Source organism: Nyctereutes procyonoides, unplaced genomic scaffold (genome assembly GCF_905146905.1).
Source record: "Nyctereutes procyonoides isolate TBG_1078 unplaced genomic scaffold, NYPRO_anot_genome, whole genome shotgun sequence".
In the NCBI taxonomy this organism is placed as follows: Eukaryota; Metazoa; Chordata; class Mammalia; order Carnivora; family Canidae; genus Nyctereutes; species Nyctereutes procyonoides.
The window spans coordinates 41,370,888-41,388,585 of NW_026575125.1; the positions used below are offsets into that span (position 1 = coordinate 41,370,888).

At 41.8% G+C, this 17,698-nt stretch overlaps 1 protein-coding gene across 2 annotated transcripts in view; it reads right to left on the bottom strand.

The window, feature by feature from the left end:
• Positions 1-17,698, bottom strand: part of SYN1 (synapsin I) — a 50,054-nt gene that overhangs the window by 14,786 nt on the left and 17,570 nt on the right. The gene's annotated exons all lie outside the window — the stretch shown is intronic.

A 17,698-nucleotide genomic window follows, 5' to 3' on the forward strand; every position in this document is an offset into this window, starting at 1 on the left:
CACTCCTTTGACTAACACTGAAGGAAATACAGCAGTGAAGTGCAAGTGGGTTCAAAATCAGGACCAATCAGGTATGCCAGCCCACAGCCCCCTGCATACCTCCTCCTACACAGCTGTTCCCTTACCAAAACTGGGGCCTCTAAACCCAAACCTTACCTTTCTGGTTCATCTTCCCTCAGAAAAGCTGAGTAACAGATCCTCCAGACACTCCCTTCCTTAAGCCTTCTTGTTTCACAGCCGGGCCCTTCCCAGTCCTTGACTTCTGACCCTGACACCCCAAAGGTCCTGACTCAAGTGAGCCCTGGGGAACCAGAACCTCTGTTTGGTGCACACATTCGACTGAACACCCGAGTTTCCGGTTGACCGGAATCTGCTTGCACAAAGGCTCCAATAGCATTTCCTTCGGTGAAGGAAAGCCCCCCTGCCCAAGTCCCTCCCATCAGACTACCCACTGTTCCTAAGAAGAAGCTAGGTCTCCTCCAGGGAATTCTGGGTCAACAAGCTGGACCCCTGGAGCCTCTTGCACTCTTAGGAGATTCCCCCAGGGCCCAAGATACGTTCTGAATCAGGATGGGTAGATTTTGAGCATTCAGGGCCTATCTCTCTGCATGTCCCGGGGATGCCTGCTGCAGCAACAATTTCTGTGTCAACATCTACACCTTGGGAGGATCGAAACCCCGTCTACACTGAAAGAGGCAAATGGTAGCCTTCGCTAAAGGGTATGACTGTAAGGGTTCTGGTGGCCTTGTTGCTGTTGGCTCCGCTGCTCCTATCAATTCACCAAATCCTGGTCTCAGCTCCCTGCATTCTTAGGCTGTTGTTTCCTGACCCCAGGGCCCATTCTCTGAGCCCTCAACTATTTTAATTCCTGGGAGGAAGGCTAAGTAGACTAAGGCAGCAGAAAAAGATGGAGCCCAGCGTGGAGGCCATTCTGCTGATCCACCCACCAGCAGGTGGTGTCAGGAATGGAGACATCAGTGCTTCAAGGATGGGGTGGACCACCAGGCCCTACAGAGGCCAGAACAGCATACAAGGCCACCTCCTACAGACCCTGGCAGGAGCCCCTGGCAGGATTTCTGTAGTCCTGGGGTCATGACATGCCCCCTATCGCTCTTCTAGAAAATCTACTAAAGTGAGTAAAGTGAGTTATCACGCGCCACCCCCCCCCCCAACTATTACCAGCATTCCATGCGTCTGGGTGTGAATCTCTGCTTGGAGAGATGGCTGGCTGAGAGGGAAAAACATGGGGGTGATAGCCTTGTGAGGTGTGCAGGTTGGGGGGTCCAGCTCAATGGGTAGCCTGGAGGCCAGCCCTTCCCTCACCTGAGCCTCAATAGTTCTTCCTAAAAAATGGGCCTCACAGTCCCTACCCAGATTCCTTCTGAGGTCCATGCTAGGGTTGGAGGATACTTAATGGAGTGTGTGTGTTCATCGAGGTTTTTTTTTCAGGTCAAAACATGAAACTCTCATAAATAATAACTTCATGTGTAATGTTACTAACAGTGACTTAATTTCTGGACATTCAATATGTAGTGGTTAAGAACATGAACGCTGCAGCCAGGTCATTTGCATTCAAGTCCTGCCTCTTCCATGTACTAGCTCTGTGTCCTTGGGGAAATCATATCACCTCTCTGCGCCTCAGTTTCCACATCTGTAAAATAGGGACAAAAGGAATGCCTAACTCACAGGGACAATGTGAGCATTAAATGAGGCTGTACGTGTAAAATTCCTGGAATTGTGCTCGAAACATAGCACTTACAAGTATTAGCTAGTTAGTAGTAGTAGTGTGATAAGTATAATTTGACCTATAACTTTAGTAGTGATACTTCTTATCAGAAGTGATTATTTATATATTGGAAATAAATGCATAATATTAGTAGTAATCATTTAATGCACTCTGAAAACCTTAGTTTAACTGGTGATCCTGATAATCTGCCCCAGAGATGTTACAACTATTTAATATGCTCATTTGTGATGTTTTTCTTATTACTCAAATCTTGTATACTTTTTCCCAGTGTGCAAGTCTCGCTAATTGAAAAATACCAATAGGGATGCCTGGGTGGCCTAGCAGTTGGGCGCCTGCCTTCAGCCCAGGGTGTGATCCTGGGGTCCCAGAGTTGAGTCCCATATTGGGCTCCCTGCATGGAGCCTGCTTCTCTCTCTCTCTGCCTGTGTCTCTGCCTCTCTCTCTCTCTCTGTGTGTCTCTCATGAATAAATAAATAAAATCTTAAAAAAAAGAAAGAAAAATACCAACATTTTCAAAGACTTCTAAGGAAACCCCCCCCACACACACACACCTGTAATAATGTTCCTCACTGTGAAGTCTTCATTGTGGACAATGAATCATTACACTTACAAATCTCTTCTGTTGCCAAGACTGCAGGTGACACATTTCTAAGCCCTTGGTAAATCTCCTGGGAGAAGTTCCCTCTCACTGTACAAATCCCGTCTTTCACAAATACCCCATAGCAAATACCTGTGTTGAGCTACTGCCTTACTCATAAATATCCCATTGACATATCCCCATTGACAAATCTCCCCATTCACAAATATCTAGCAGCAATCTATCACCCAGTGATGGATCCCAGTGACAAATACCTCTCTTCATAATTACCTGCCATTTGCATATCCCCTACTGACCACCCAGTTGGCAAATCTATTTATAAATGTCTATTTATGACATAATTCCCATTGACAATCTTTTTTAAAAAAATATTTTAAGTAATCTCTACACTCAACCTGGGGTTTGAACTTAAAACCCTGAGATCAGGGATCCCTGGGTGGCGCAGCGGTTTGGCGCCTGCCTTTGGCCCAGGGCGCGATCCTGGAGACCCGGGATCGAATCCCACGTCGGGCTCCCGGTGCATGGAGCCTGCTTCTCCCTCTGCCTGTGTCTCTGCCTCTCTCTCTCTCTCTGTATGACTATCATAAATAAAAAAACAAACAAACAAACAAACAAAAAAAAACCCCTGAGATCAAAAGTCGCATGTTTAACTTACTGAGCCAGCCAGGCACCATCCCCCATTGACAATCTTTACTGACAAATCACCCCATTCCTGTATCTCCACCCACTGACATATCTCTTCATTCAGACATGCCCATCAAAATGCTCCCATCGATAAATCCACTTGTCAAATCTTCCCATTCAGAAATACCCACCATTGATATCTATGTCATTGATAAGCCTGTTTGAAAATCCTTCCATTTGTTGAACCCCACCCCTCCATATAGCCCCTATTGATCCATTCCCATTGACATGTCCCCATCCTTAGATATCTCTAGTTGGAAAATCTCCTTGCTGGAACAGCTCCCAATGTACTACCATATTACCATATTACCATTACAATATATGTTGAAACATCTCTCCCCACCCCCCAATAATGGATGAAGAGGTAGATTTCTTTTTTCTTTGGATTTTTTAAAAGTAATCTCTACACCTAATCTGGGGCTTGAACTCACAACCCTGTGATTAACAGCTGCACACTCCGCTCACTGAGCCAGACAGGTACCCCAGATGAAGAGGTAGATTTCTAGAATAAGATCAGCCTTTCTTTTTCTCAGGAGTGACTGACACCTATGTCTCACTATCCAGCCCTGGACACCTCCCATACAGTAGTAGTGAAATCTGAGGACCAACTCCTATCACACTGTCGAGCTCCCACTGAAGGAAACGAGTAGGGCACAAGTTGTTTTTCAGTGTGGGAGTGAAGGTGGAGCTTTTTTTTTTTTTTAAAAAAAAAAACAAGCTGGATTGAAAGTCTGTGTAAGAAGCCATAAGAACCTCAGATAAACTCCCCAACTCCTAATCCGTACTCCAGGAGAAGGCTGGAGGTATGTTCTCTCAAAAGAATAAAATAAGAGGGTTCACGTGGGGAGGAATGCCCGGGCTGCACCTCCCTCCTGTTGACTATTTATCCACCACTGAGCTTGGGCCTCTTGCTAGACCTTTGTGGAGATCCACCCAGCTCTCATGGATGGAGGTGGGGCCATTGGCCAAAGGTGCAGATTCAGTGTCCTTTCCCTCCCACAATGCCCCCCCACACCGGCCCCAGGGCCTTGGAAACCAGTGGTGTTAGAAGGATGCTCCCTGAATCCTCTCCTGATTAGGGGTGAGCTGGACCAGAGAAAGGCCATTTTCAACTCTTCCCCCAACCCATTTCTCTCAGGCTCCTGCCATGAATCCCACCTTCCTGCTGGTCCCTCCTTAGCTCCTGGCTCTGTCCGTGGTCACCCTTGGGCAAGCCTTCAGATGCTACCATCCACACACCCATGCTATTTACTGTAACTCAAATAAGTCTGGGTAGACCTTGGAGAGGCCCCCAACACAGGGGCTTGCAGTGAGGTTCCAGAAGGGTAGATAAAACCCCCTGGGGTAGTAGAACCTGGAAGGGAGGTGCTCTGCAAACTTGTTTCAGGAGTCTTGGGGATAGGGGAAATCTTGCCTCAACCCAATAGGGTTCCCTGACACATTTCTCCCATCCCTAGTGCTCGTGGCTTCATTCCTGGGGCTCATCCTCCTCAATGAGACTGTGAGGCATCATGAGTTCAAATCATCCAGGTACTTAGCCCACATCTTCCTCACACCTGTCTCCCCACCAACATACAAGCCCCTGACCCTGATCTGGCTGAGAAAATGGGGTGGGTCTCTGAGACACAAAAGCTACTGATATGATACTAGGACCTCAGCCCCTCACCCCATAAATGCTCCTCAGCCTATGTGTACCTCTCTCCCTTTCCTTGCTTCACAGACAGTCAAGGTTCCTAAAAGGGATCATAAGCCTCTGGGTCATAGCAGTACCCAATATAAAGAGCAATGTGGTTATAGCTATCTCCATGCCCCCCAAGAACAGCTGTGGGAACATCCATGAGGAGTCTCTACCCTGCATGGACATCCTCAGTCTTCTCCCCATCTCAGCCCTGAAACAAAACATCCCCTCCCCAGGGTATTTTCCACCAGGGCTGCCCTCTCAGGACACTGTGCTCCAAGTCACAGCAAATTCTGTCCCCAAACCAACCAGAGTGGCCTGATCCGCTTGCGGATCACAGTCCCAGCCAAGGGACATCTGGTCACACTATACTGACCTCCAGGAGTCAGACATGGCATCTGTCCCCTCTAGGCTCTTTGAGGGATGGGAACTTGCACTTCAGGGAAATGAGTGGTATATCCTTGAAAGAGGCTGGGAGAGGAGCTTCTCAGGGAGGTTTCCTGAATATCTACAGGAAAGGGTGCCACTGAGCCTGGAGTGTGCCTCTAAGGTATGCCTGTGGCCACAGCACCACTCTTCCTTGTTCTTTTTTTTTTTAAAGATTTTATTTATTTATTCATAAGAGATACAGAGACAGGCAGAGGGAGAAGCAGGCTCCCTGCAGGGAGCCCGATGCAGGACTCGATCCCAGGACCCTGGGATCATGACCTGAGCCAAAGGCAGATGCTCAACCCTTCTCCCTTGTTCTTTCTGCTCCCTGCTCCCTCCCCCATCCCCTGCTCCTTTGCCCTGCTCCTTTGCCCTGCTCCCCATTCTCTGAGCTCTGCTCCTTCTCTATCTTGCCTATCCCTCTCCCTGCTCTCTTCTTTCCACCCTGCTCCCTGCTCCTCCCTGTTTCCTCACCCTGAGCTATTCCCTTTTCCTGGCCCCTGGCCCCTCTGCCCATCATCAGTGCCTGCCACCCTTCTCTCCCAGGAGCATAAGCTATGAGAAGTGTGAGGAGTGGTACTCTGCCCCACCAATTCTATATATGCCTTCCTGCCAGCCCTGCAAAGCCACACACCTAAGTCCCAACCTTGCACAGTGTCCGTGGAGGGATACCTGCTTATCTGAGCATGGACAAGAACACAAAGCCATGAGGGGCGCCTGGGTGGCTCAGTCAGGTAAGCGTCTGCCTTCGGTTCGTGGTCCCAGGGTCCTGGGATTGAGCCCTGTGTCGGGCTCCCTGCTCAGCAGGGAGTCTGCTTCTCCCTCTTCCTCTGCCCCTCCCTCCTGCTCATGCTCTCTCTCTCTTTCTCAAAAAGAACATGGAGCCATGAACTGGGCTGCCTTCCCTGGTGACCCAATATCTTCTATTGAATCCTTGTGCACTAGAGCCTCCTGCCTTAGACCTGGACTTCTACTCAGCCACACGGAGTCAGGGAGTCCCTTTGACTCCCTTTGAGTCCTTTCTCAAACTCAAGTTTCATGAAGTCCACCAACTTCCCACAACTGTCCCCTGAAGCCTTCCAAAGACCATCAACTTCTAACTGTGCTGGGGATCTACCTGGTCGTGTTGTGCTTCTTGATCTGGATGCAAGCAACAGGAATGTGTTCACTTGGTGAAAATTTAAGGAGCTGTACACTTGTGCTATGTCCTCTTTCCTGGACTTACATCCCAATGACATTGGCCCCTTCAAACGAAAACTCCCCATCCTATTGACACATCTCCCGTGATCCTTCCTTCGCTTCCTCACTTATTCCTGCCCTCTCTTTTTCCCACAATCTCCCCATCCCTGACTCTGTTGATTCACACTCCCAAGTACCCTCTCTTTCCCCACTGCACAGGGACTGTGAATCCTAGGCCCAGAGAAGGGACCGGATCCTGAGAGGCCTTGGGGTCAGACTCCACCTGTTCCATCATGAACTCTCTATAAATATTTGCTGAGCCATAAATCACCTAGAGTGTAGGTAGCAAGGGAGGGGAAGTCCCTACCTCTAGGTCTGCATGATCAGGTTGATGTAAGTAGATCCCCACGCTATAGGGAAGTTGGGGTGAAAAGAAGTCAGATCCTCCCGTGTGCCCCATCCCTGACTGATGACTATTCAGACATACTGAAGTGAGCAGCCCTGAGGATTCCTGGTGGCCTGCACCCTGGATGGGGAGAGATGTAGTAGAGCCAGTCTCCATACGTGCCACCCACCATATGATGAAGGTTGGGCACCTTCCCACCAGAGCTTCAAAGAACAGGGTGGGGGGAAGACTGTTTCCACAAATCCAGGCCTAGCTTATGCCCCTCCAGGCTGCACAGTGGGGTAGGGAATAAAAGAGGACATGTGAGTGGCAAGCTGGCCTGAGGAAAGTCTAATGCCTCTGCCATCCAGCTGCCATCATCACCCATCATTAGCTCTGTCTTCTTCCTGGCCTCTTAAGTCCTGTTCTTTCTGTCCCTGACAAAAATAGCCTCTATACAGCTACAGTACAGCCAGGAGTTGTGATATTTGCCCTACTAGAGATCAGTAACTAATGAGAAAATACAGTTATTAAGATAGTACTGTATCAGTACAGGTATAAAGAAAGTGATAAATGGACTGGCACAGAGTCCAGAACTTGCCCCCATAAATACATGAGATTTTAGTATATGACAGAGGTGGCATAACAGATCAGTGGGAAAAAAAGGAAACACATGAAACTGGATCTCAACCTACTCCATATTGTATATGAAAATCAATTCCAGGGGTGCCTGGGTGGTTCAGTGGTTGAGTGTCTGTCTTCAGCTCAGGGCGTGATCCCGGAGTCCTGTCCCACATCGAGCTCCCTGCATGAAGCCTGCTTCTCCCTCTGCCTCTGCCTCTGTCTCTACCTCTCTCTCTGTGTCTCTCATAAATAGATAGATAGAATCTTTAAAAAGAAAGAAAAACAATTCCAAAGAACACATGTAATAAAGACATTTGTAGGAGCACCACTTGTTTTCTCACGTTTAGTGTTAAGTGGATGGATGTGACAGCTGTTCTATAGGGCATGTAGAGAAGTGTTAAAGCACTCATGTAATAAAGATGTTTGTTAGAGTGCTAAAACAAGAGAAAAAATCCATTTCAGATAAAGAATTTAAATGTCAAAAACAAAGCTTGGCACTTTTATCATGCACTAAATTTCCATATGCACATGAATCTATATCTGGACTTTTAATTTTTCTTTAGTCTGTCAGACTGTTTATTCATGTGTCAGCATCATACTGTTTAAATTAGGAAACCAGGGCTCCTGGGTGGCTCAGTCGGTTAAGTGTCTTCCTTTGTCTCAGGTCATGGTCTCAGGGTCCTGTGATAGAGCCCCATGGCAGGCTCCCTGCTCAGTGGGGAGTCTGCTTCTCCCTCTGCCTCTGCTCCTCTCCCCAGCTGGTGTTCTCTCTCTTTCACTTGTTCTCTCTCTCAAGTAAATAAATAAAATCTTTTAAAATACCTACATACCTACATACCTACATCATACATAAAATTAGAAAACCTTCATAAAATGCTTGCTTGCAGAAGCATTAGACTCCCTATAGGTTGTTAGGGCTAACTGCCCACCCCTCTATCAGAGCTGGTGTTTTTTTTAATGGATATTCTTGCATGTTTGCATTTCCATGTGAAGCTTACTATTAACCTCTATCAGTTGCAGATAAAAGCTTATAAGTATATTTTTGGGGATCACATTGCATTTATAAATTAAAACTTGAGAAGAGAAATTGACATCTTGTTGACTTTATCTTGACATATCCTTTTTCGTTATCATAAATGGGGTTTTCTCTTTTATTACACATTATATCTGGTTCTTTGTATATATGAAAACTAATTTCTATATGTTGATTTTCTATTCTGCTATATTACTGAATTCTTTATTATTTGAATTAGCTTTATTATTGGTTCTATTGGGAATTTCCAGGTATACTATTGATATTATCTTAAATAGAGATATTTTTGTGTCTTCTTTCCTCATTCTTACATCTATAATTATTTTCCCTAGTCTAACTGCATTGGTCTAATACCTCCAAGTACAGAGTTGAAAAGGAGTGGAGAAAAGGAGTGGAGAAACAAGGGCATTGCCTTGTTTCTGATCTTATTGAAAATGCCTTCTATGTTGTACCATTAAATAGATGATACCTTTAGGATCAAGGTATACAAATTTCATCATGTTAAGAAGTTATTAGTTGATTTCTATTTTTGAATAGTTGTATCAGAATTCTGCCAAAGTCTTTTTTTTAATTTATTCAGGGGCGGGGGAGAGACAAAGGCAGAGGGAGAAGCAGGCTCCATGCAGGGAGCCCGACGTGGGACTTGATCCCGGGTCTCCAGGATCAGGCCCTGGGCTGAAGGCGGTGCTAAACCACTGCGCCACCGGCGCTGCCCTCTGCCAAAGTTTTTAAAAATATCTATGGAAATGATTGTATGATTTTTTCCTTAGATTTATTAATATGTTGTATTATATTAACACATTACCTATAAAGAACCATCCTTGCATTCCCAGAAGGAAACTCACTTACTTGGTCATGCTACATAATTTTCTTAATATAGTTTTGAATTCATTTGCTTTTTTTGTATATTTTTTTATTGGAGTTCAATTTGCCAACATATAGTATAACACCCAGTGCTCATCCCATCAAGTGCCCCCCTTGGTGCCCATCACCCAGTCACCCCATCCCCCCCACCCACCTCCCCTTCCACTACCCCTTGTTAGTTTCCCAGAGTTAGGAGTCTCTCATGTTCCATCACCCTCTCTGATATTTCCAAAATTTCATTTAGGATTATTGCATTGCTATTCATTTTTTTTTTTAATTTATGATAGTCACACACACAGAGAGAGAGAGAGGCAGAGACATAGGCAGAGGGAGAAGCAGGCTCCATGCACCGGGAGCCTGACGTGGGATTTGATCCCGGGTCTCCAGGATCACGCCCTGGGCCAAAGGCAGGCGCTAAACCACTGCGCCACCCAGGGATCCCTGCATTGCTATTCATGAGTGAAAATAATCCATGCTTTTTTGAGTGCAAGCAATGTTATAATTGCTTTAGAAAAAACAATGTGGAAGTTTCTTTTCATTTTCTGTTCTCTGGAAAATTTATTTGGCAATGGGATTAACTGCCCTGTAAGTTTGGAAAATTCTCCTCTGAAACCATCTGGGCCTGATGCTTTTTTTATGAGTACTTCCTTACTCACTTTATCTTTTGTTCTATGGAAACTGGTCTGTTAAGCTCTAATGAGGTCAATTTTGGGAAACAGTGTTGCTCTAGGAAATTATGCATTTCATCTAGGTTTTAAATTTTATCCATGTATGCCTCTCTATATTTTGACTTTTTGGAATCATGCTAATATCTTGTATGAAAAAATGTATAATTAAGTCATAGAAAGGGAAAAGACTATAATACAAAGGGAAACAAATTATATTTGAAGTAAAATGAATAATGTAATCATGCTGAATGAAAAATAAAATGAACTAAACAAAGAAACTTTTGAATACAGTACTTTGACTGTATATCCTCATCTAAAGACCTAAAAGGGCCAACAGATATCAAGCTCTACCTTATTAAGTTTGTTTTTCATAGTGGTGTGGATGTTGAAATTCTAAAAATACATTCTGTGTATTGGGGGATTGAGCAAATGAGTAAACACACTGATGATATTGGAGGCTAGGGTTCTCACTGTTATAGAAGAAAAATATAAGTATAGAAAGGGGGAAAGCTAGAAGAAGCCCTGTGATGTGTTGGATTAGAATTAGAGGTTTCAGTATGAATACATGAAACTCCATATATAAAAATAAAATAAAATAAAATAAAAAAAAGAAACTCCATATATATATAAATTTCTTAGCTCTATATAATGAGAGGGCCTAGAAGCAAAGATATTCCAGTATCAATGAGTACATCTAGTTCCCACACCCTGGCTCTGAAACACTATTATCCTAGGGCTGGTGCTGGTGAAGAAGAAAATATGTCTGGAAGTGATGCCAGTGGAAATGCCAGAGAAATGGCCTATAAAAACTTCTCTTCCATAAAAGCAATGAGAATACTGGCAAACTCTCAAAATTTATTTTTTCAGAACTCTAGAAATTGACCAAAGGTTTATAACAATTCAGGAAGCATCTATTCAAGAAAAATGGCTGAATCTCAGTAAGAACAGTATGCTTTGTGGCATTTGAATTTTCCCTGTTTCCATCCCCTTCTCCCTACCTCCACAACAGCCTTGAAAATCAACATTCCTAGAGAACTATCTTTATTTGACCTGCTTGGCACTTTCCTAGAAAACTCCATTCACAAGGCTTGTCTATTTGATTTGACTCAGAGTTCACCTAGTGTGAACAGCTTTCCCTTGGGGTTATTTTCAAAAACAATCAGTAGCAATTGTTTAACATAGGAATCACTTGAGGCAGTGATTATAGTTAGGACAAACATTACAAGCTAACTGAAAAACCTAACAGGAAAAGTTGGGTAAGGAGATCTCCATAGGAGGCTTTGAAAAGCACTGACATACTACCAGGAATCTAGAAAACCACAAATATGCAAAAGGCTGTGTGTATGCTCAGGATCTTTTGCTGACCTTGAGGCTCTGCAAAACCAGGAAGTAAAGTTTTAAGTAGCCTGCTAGGGTATTGAAGGCATGCCCCAACGTGTGCACAGGGCCCATCAGCAAAAGCTTGGAGACTTAATAGTTCTAGGTATTTAAAGAAATATCTGCCATTCATTACCTGACCACTAAGGTAATGAAGCAGAGGCTTCAGTGGCCATATAGGACAAAGAATACAACCTTTATGGAATTAGTTTAGGAATGTCACTTTAAAAAGAACAAGAAAAATAAATCCTGGAATGGGGAACAGAATCTGATTTCCAGATTCTGCCACATAATATTATTTGCAATATTAAGCTTCCAACAGAAATGTATGAGACATGCAAAGAAACAATAAGGTATGACCCAAACAGAGAAAAATGAAGTAGCCAATAGACATTGTTCCTGAGGAAGCCCAGATATTGGACTTAGTAGACTATAAATTAGCTATTGAAAATATATTTTTTAAAGATTTTATTTATTCATGAGAAACACAGAGACAGAGAGGCAGAGACACAGGCAGAGGGAGAAGCAGGCTCCCCACAAGGAGCCCGATGAGGGACTTGATTCCGGATCCTAGGATCATGCCCTGAGCTGAAGGCAGACGCTCAACCATTAAGCCACCCAGACGTCCTGAAAATATTTTCAAAGAACTAAAAGAAATCATGTCTAAAGAACTAATTGAAAGTATGAGAATGATATTCTAACAAATAGAGACTATCAATAAAGAGACAGAAATGATAAAATAGTAGAATTCCAGAACTGAAAAACACAACTGAAATAAAAAATTCACTAGAGGGGCTCAACCTTAGATTTGAACTGCCAGAGGAAAGAATCAATGAATTTAAAGGTAGGTGAACCAAGATAATCCATTGTGAGGAACTGAAAGAAAAAAAAATAAAATGAATAGAGTTTCAGAGGCCTGTGAAACACCGTCAAACATATCAACACACACATAATGGGGATCTCAAAAGGAGAGAGTAGAGAGAAAGATGCAATAAAAAATACTGAAAGGAATAATGGCTGAAAATCTCCTAAATTTGATGGAAAATATTAATCTATACATCTAGGAAACTCACTGAACTTCAGATAGGATAAACCCATAGAGATCTACATCTAGACACATCATAAACAAACATATGAAAGCCAAAGACAAAGAGAGAAACTTGAGAAAAGTAAAAGTAAAGGGACTCATCACATACAAAGGATCCTCAGTAAGATTAATGTTGATTTTTCATCAGAAACCTTGGAGGCTAGAAGGCAGTGGGACAACATATTCAAAGCACTGAAAGAAAAAGACCATCATGTAATAATTCTATATCCAGGGTACCTGAGTGCTGCAGTCAGTTAAACATCCAACTCTTAGTTTTGGCTCAGATCGTGATCTCAGGGTTGTGAGATCAAGCCATGTGTCAGGCTCTACACTTAGCAAGGAGTCTGCTTGAGATTATCTCTCTCTCCCTCCCCCATGCCCCTCTCTACTGTGCTCACACACTCTCTCTGTCTCTCTGTCTCTCTGAAATAAATAAATAGGGGCATTTGGATGGCTCAGGTGGTTAAATGCCTGCCTTTGGCTGAGGTCATGATCCTGAAGTCCTGGGATTGAGCACCACATCAGGCTCCCTGCTCAGCAGGGAGTCTGCTTCTCCTTCTGCTTCTCACCTCACTCAGGTGCTTGCTGTGTCTCTCTCAAATAAATAAAATCTTAATTTAAAAAAATGTCTTTCTTTATCTCTAGTAACAATTTCTGTTTTAAAGTCTGTTTTATCTGATGTTATTATAGCCAACTCTCTTTCGGTTACTGTATGCATGGCTAATCTTTTTCCATCCATTACTTTCTACTTATTTGCCTTTGAATCTAAAGTGTGTCTCTTATAGACAGCATATAATTAATCAATTCTGTCTTTATCTGCCTTTTATTTATTTTTTAAAGATTTTATTTATTTATTCATGAGAGACACAAAGAGAGAGACAGACAGACAGAGACATGTGCAGAGACAGAAGCAGGCTCCATGCTGGGAGCCTGATGTGGGACTCGATCCTGGGACTCCAGGATCACGCCCTGGGCTGAAGGCAGGCGCTCAACCACTGAGCCACCCAGGGGTCCCTATATCTGCCTTTTATGCTTAATATTTAATTTAGCTATTCAATATTTTCTAAAGATTTATTTATTTAAAGATTTTATTTATTTATTTATTTATTTGAGAGAGAGAGAGAGCACAAGTGGAAGGAAGGGCAGAGGGAGAGGGAGAAGCAGACTCCCTACTGAGCAGGGAGCCCAATTGACATGGGGCATTTTAAATGGATAAAAAGGTTAATTTATCAAGAAGATAAAATAATGATAAACACATATGTACCTGAAGAACAGAGCCCCAAAATAAATGAAACAAAAAGATAGAACTGAAGGGAGAAATAAAGAATTCTATGATAATAGCTGGAGACTTCAATACCTCACTTTCAAGGATAGAGAAAAAACTAGACAGAGGATCAACAAAGAAAGAGAAGACTTGAATATCACTATAAACCAACTAAACTTAACAGACATCTATAGAACAGTCTATGACAGCAGAATATACATTCTCCTCAAGGGCACAAAGCCAGAAAACAAGTCCCAAAAAATGTAAAAGTACTTAAATCATACAAAATAGTTGTATTTTGGTTCTCTGACCACACCTGAATGAAATTAGAAACCATTAACAGGGGCAGCCTGGGTTCCTCAGTGGTTTAGCACTGCCTTCAGCCCAGGGTGTGATCCTGGAGACCCGGGATCGAGTCCCATGTCGGGCTCCCAGCATGGAGCCTGCTTCTCCTTCTGCCTGTGTCTCTGTCTCTGCCTCTCTCTCTCTCTCTCTCTCTCTCTCTCTGTGCCTCTCATGAATAAATACATAAAATCTTAAAAAAGAGAAACTATCAACAGAAAAAAATTAGGTAATTTTGCAAATATGTGGAAAGCAAACAACGTGTTTCTAAACAACCAATGGGTCAAAGAAGAGATTGCTAGGTAAATTAGAAGATACTTTGAGATGAATGAGAAAAAAACCCAACATATCCTTAAAAAAATTAAAGTGATGCTTATAGGAAATTTCATAGTTGTAAAAGTGTATATTTATTTATTTTTAAAGATTTTATTTATTTATTCTTGAGAGACACACACAGAGAGAGAGGCAGAGACACAGGCAGAGAGAGAAGCAGACTCTTCATGGGGAGCCCAATGTGGGACTCGACCCCAGGATCCCAGGATCATGATCTGAGCTGAAGGCAGATGTTCAACCACTGAACCACCCAGGTGCCCCTAAATGTGTATATTTAAAAAGAAGAGAGATATAAAATCAATAACCTATTCTTCCATTTTTCAGAAATTAGAAAAAGAAGAGCAAATTAAGCCCAGAGCATGCAGAAGGAAAGAAGTAATAAAGATTAATATCTATTCTTGTCAAGCTATTCCAAAAAATAGAAGAGGAAGGAAAGCTTTCAAATTCATTCTATGAGGCCAGCATTACTCTGATACCAAAACCAGATAAAGACACTACAAAAAAGAAAATTACAGGTCAGTATCTCTGATGAACATAGATACATACATTCTTAACAAAATATTAGCAAACTGCATCTAACTATACATTTAAAAAATCATTTACCACAATCAAGTGGGATTTATTCCAGGGATGCAAGGTCGTTCAGCATTCGCAAATCAATCAGTGTGATAAAAATCATATAATCATCTCAATAAATGCAGGAAAAGTATCTGACAGAGTACAATACCCGTTCATAATAAAAATTCTTGGAAAAGTAGGTTTAGAGGGAACATACCTCAATATAATAAAGGCCATATGTGAAAAAACCCTGGCTAACATACTCAATGGGGAAAAACTGAGAGCTTTTCCTCTAAGATCAGGAACAAGACAGGGATGTCTATTCTCACCATTTTTATTCAACATAGTATGGGAAGTTCTAGCCACAGTAATCAGACAAGAAAAAGAAATAAAAGACATCCAAATTAGTAAGGAAGAAGTAAAACTTTCACTATTTGCAGATGAAATCATACTATATATAAAAAGCCCCAAAGACTCCACCAAAAAACTACTAGAACTGATAGCTAAATTCAGTAAAGTCAGAGGATACAAAATTAACATATAGAAATCTGCTGCATTTCTATATGCTAACAATGAAGTGGCAGAAAGAGAAATTAAGAAACTAAGCGAAATTAACAATCATACTATAATTGCACCAAAAATAATAAAATACTTAGGAATAAACTTAACCAAGGAAGTGGAAGATCTGTACTCTGAAAACTAAAACACTGATGAAAGAAACTGAAAATGACGCAAACCAATGGAAAGATATTCCATGCTCATGGACTGGGAGAAGCAATATTGTTGGAATGTCCATACAACCCAAAGCAATCTACAGATTTAATGTAATCCCTATCAAAATACCAACAGCATTTTTCACAGAACTAGAACAGATAATCTCAAATTTGTATAGAACCACAAAAGACCCCAAATTGCCAAATCAGTTTTGAAAAAGAAGAACAAAACTGATATCCCAGATTTGAAGACATACTGCAAACCTGTAGTAATCAAAATAGTATGGTACCAGAACAAAAACAGACACACAGATTAATGGAAAAGAATAGAGTCCAGAAACAAATCTACACATATATGGTCAATTAACCTATGAGAAAGGAGGCAAAAATATACAATGGGAAAAGACAATCTCTTCAACAAATGGTGCTGACAAAACTAGACAGCTACATGCAAAAGAATGAAACTGGATCACTTTCTTACATCATGCACAAAAATAAACTGAAAATGTATTAAAGACCTAAATGTGAGACCTGAAACCATAAAATTTCGAGAAGCAAACACTGGCAATAATTTCTTTGACATCAGCCATAGAAACATATCTCCTCAGGCAAGGGAAACAAAAGCAAAATTAAACTATTGGGACCATACCAAAATAAAAAGCTTTTGTACATCAAAAGAAATCATCAAGTAAACAAAAAGGCAACCTACTGAATGGGAGAAGATAATTTCAAGTGAATAGGGGTAAATCTCATAAGGGGTTTATATCCAAAATATATAAAGAACTTATACAACTCAACACTAAAAAGCCCACAAATAATCCAATTAAAAATGGGCAGAGTAAATAAATAAAAAAAAAAATTTTAAAAAAAATCTCTCTCTCTCTCTGTGACTATCATAAATAAATAAAAAAAAAATTTAAAAAAAAAATAAAAAAAAAATGGGCAGAGGACTTGAATAGACATTCCCCCCAAAAAAACATAGAGATGGCCAACAGGCACATGAAAAGATGCTTAACATCACTAACCATCAGGGAAATGCAAATTAAAACCAGAATGAGATATCACTTTACACCTGTCAGAATGGCTAAAATAAAAAACCAAGAAATAATAAGTGTTGGCAAGGATGTGAAGAAAAAAGGAACCCTCATGCACTGTTGGTGGGCATGCAAATTGGTGCAGTCACTATGGAAAATAGTATGGAGGTTCTTCAAAAAAAATAGAATTATCATGTGGTCCAGTAATTCCACTACAGGGTATTTTTCCAAAGAAAATGAAAACGCTAATTAAAAAAGATATATGTACCCCTATGTTTACTGCAGCATTGTTTACAATAGCCAAAATATGAAAGCAACCTAAGTGTCTATAGATAGGTGAATGGATAAAGAAGACGTGGTATGTATTCACAATAGAATATTACTCAGCTATAGGAAAGAATGAAATCTTGCCATTTGCAACAACATGGACAGAGCTAGAGGGGATAATACTAAATGAAATAAGTCAGAGAAAGACACCATATGATTTCTTTCATATGTGGGATTTAATTTTTTTTTTTTTTTATTTATGATAGTCACACACAGAGAGAGAGAGGCAGAGACACAGGCAGAGGGAGAAGCAGGCTCCATGCACCGGGAGCCCGACGTGGGATTCGATCCCAGGTCTCCAGGATCGCGCCCTGGGCCAAAGGCAGGCGCCAAACCACTGCGCCACCCAGGGATCCCCCATATGTGGGATTTAAGAAACAAAATAGATGAATATAGGGGAAGGGAGGGAAAAATAAAATAAGATGAAATCAGAGAGAGAGACAAACCATAAGAGACTCTTAACTCTAGGAAACAAACTGAGGAGTGCTGGAGGGGTGCGTAGGGGCATGGGGTAACTGGGTGATGAGCATAAAGAGGGCAATTGATATAATGAGCACCGGGTATTATATGCAAGTGTTGAATCACTAAACTCTACCTCTGAAACTAATAATACACTATATGTTCATTAATGGATTTTAAATTAAAGCAAGAAACAAAGAATAAAAGAAACAAACGAAAAAAACCCTAGACTCTCTTTTTAAAGATTTCATTTATTTATTCATGAGAGACATAGAGAGAGAGAGAGAGGCAGAGACATATGCAGAGGGAGGAGAA